Consider the following 2,835-nt stretch of genomic DNA (forward strand, 5'->3'; position numbering starts at 1 on the left):
TGTCCCAATTTAATTTGTTTCTGATGTGTGATTCGTAGTAATATAGAGTACCATAAAGTTATAGCCTCACAATTATTTTAGGTCAGTTATGTAAATGAAAGGGAAATTTGACTTGTTAACTAAAGCAGAAAGCTTTCTACGGCTATACTCTGTAGTAAGTTAAGAAAAAAGCATTATCCCTAGGTAGGGAGCCTTTTTGCATCGAATTGTAAGCCAAATGGAAGCTAAGCTCACAGCACGAAGCAATACAACTCAACATCGCCAACTCTTGAAATGACACTGTACCTCCTTCTTTTTATGCTCTTATTGTTACACTTTCTGGAATATGTTGCTAAAATGACAACTCACAAACTATATTGCACTCTAATTTTTGTACTAGTATAATTAAAGTTTGAAGAAACAATAACTATATTTCTATTGTCCTACACCATATAAATGAACCATAATTTATGAACCTTACACTGAAAATTCATTTAACGATATAAGAAAATTCCTACTAACTCCAACATTTGCTAAATATTTTGTCCTAAAAATATTTTCTGCTAAGTGTCAAACAATAGACATGTTTAAACGATTAAATGTTTCCGCAGAAAACAGTATTCCGCACAAAGAATTTTGTTGAAATTTTCCAGGAAATTTGGAAAAATCGTAATATTTAAATTCTGAACTGAAGTAAAAGTGAACTCAAGTGCTGGTGCAAAAAAGAAATGTTATTGCCTTGTGTTTATAGGCTGTTTTAATGACTAATGATAACAGTGGAACTTTTTACAAGTTTTATAAATTGTACTAAAATTATACCAAAAATTAAGAATATATAGAATATCTCACTGAAATTTGCTGCAGAGCAAGAGGTAGTGGTTTTTTTTATATAATTTGATACTTAATTTATCTGTATGTTTTGTCTATTGCATCTATTTTGAGGTCATGATGTATTGCGTCATTTCTTACGAGCCATCTGGTTTATTCTGGTTGACTATTAATTTATTTATCTGAATTTATGTTATATTTGTCAAGACTGGCGAGACATGTGTAAGGATGGGGCGGATAATGGATAAATAGAGCAATCTTTTGAGTTTTAGTGCCATGTTGGATTGATAGAGTTTGCTGCTTGTGCTTTGCTGCTTATACTTTTGATGTGATCGTTCTAGTTGAATTTGATATAAAGGATGAGTCCTAGGTATTTGCCTTTATCAGTTATTGGTATCATTTCACTGAATATAATTAACTTGTTTTGTGGTAGTATTTTCTTCCTTTTTTATATCGGATGATTAGAAGTTATGATTTTTGGCCGTTTACTTGAAATTTCTACTCCAGGCGCCACTTTTCTATGACCTGTATCTTTTCTTGCAGTTTACTGAGGGCTCTGTTAGGATTTTTGGATTTTACTATTAATTGGAAAGTAAATGAATGAAGAGCTTGTATACAATGCCCTTATGCAGATAAGGGGACATGCTCTACAACGCCCTCTACACTTCATTTTTTTAAGGTTATTGGTGGGCTGTCGGGAACGCTACTTTGCATAAATCAGTTGTTTCTTAGCAATTGTAAAGCAGTGTAAGTAGCTATACTGGTCGGTAAAATAACAATATCAAATTACTCGCATTGTTTATTCCAGTTCAAGGACATGATCTTGAATGAACAAAAAACCAGATATTTTTAGTTGTTTTCCGAATGAAATTAACAAAAGATATTATATTGAGTTAAAAATAGGCGAACACCCTGAATAACTCTTAACCTAATAATTGGATTATCATGTACTAAAACTCAATAGGTTAAGGGTCTGAAACATCACAATATCAAATCATTTTTCTTATTAATCAAGAAAAAATGCATGACATAATCCTTATTAAACAAAAAAGAAATATTTTTAGTAGTCTCCAGTATAAAATTAACAAACAAATATCACAAAGTGAGCAATAAGTTTATGAGGGTGCAAATTCCCTGAATAACTTTTGATCTAATTATCGGATTCTCAAGCAATGTTACATCATTTCGGATACTAGTTTTCAATCTTAATGGTTCAAGGACCTAATCTTAGTAAGTGCAGACTTTATTCTAGGTTACAAAGTTAGTCTCAAACACATATAAGCAAAACTTTCTCTGAATAAACATACATTTATTTTGATGGATTATAAATAAAAATATTTGGGGTAGTTGCAATCTAGAAAATATGATCCAATTAATTTAGGCAGGAGAGCGATTGAAAGTTTAGTCCTCAGAATTTTTTTCTTTCCTTTTTGTACATTTCTCTATCTCAAACAAGTAGCATTTTTTAATTTTTATTTCACTTTTTCGCACACATTTTGCTTTCTTAAAGAAGTCATATTGTCACCGAAAAAAGTGTGGACAAACCTACTTAAATACTGCAAAATTTAACGCGTTTCAGGCACTATGGGAATACCGGAAGACTAGATAATTTTTACCGAAGCTCCTTGGTAATGATCGAGTTCGGTAAAATTAACAATAAAATATAGATTAATAACATGTGATGAAATTTTTAAATTAGGTGAGATCTGGCAATTTTACCATGATACCTTATCCATAAAAACAATTATTACTATACATAAATATTGATAAAATTTGATACGTAAACGCAATGTATTCCATTAAATTTACTTTCTCTATGATTTTCCGTTTTGTATTTTGTACTATTGAATTTTTTTTTCTAACTTCTTGTTTTCCGATAAACCATTAATGTGTGAATGGAAAAAATTAACACATTAATGGTTTAAACGGTTAACAAAGTTCCGGTGAAATGGTTTGAGTAACGCATATTCTGGTTTTATTAACCAAAATTCTTTTTTTTTACCAGAAACGTATAAATATATATATAAC

Source organism: Parasteatoda tepidariorum, chromosome 8 (assembly GCF_043381705.1).
Source record: "Parasteatoda tepidariorum isolate YZ-2023 chromosome 8, CAS_Ptep_4.0, whole genome shotgun sequence".
Classification (NCBI taxonomy): domain Eukaryota; kingdom Metazoa; phylum Arthropoda; class Arachnida; order Araneae; family Theridiidae; genus Parasteatoda; species Parasteatoda tepidariorum.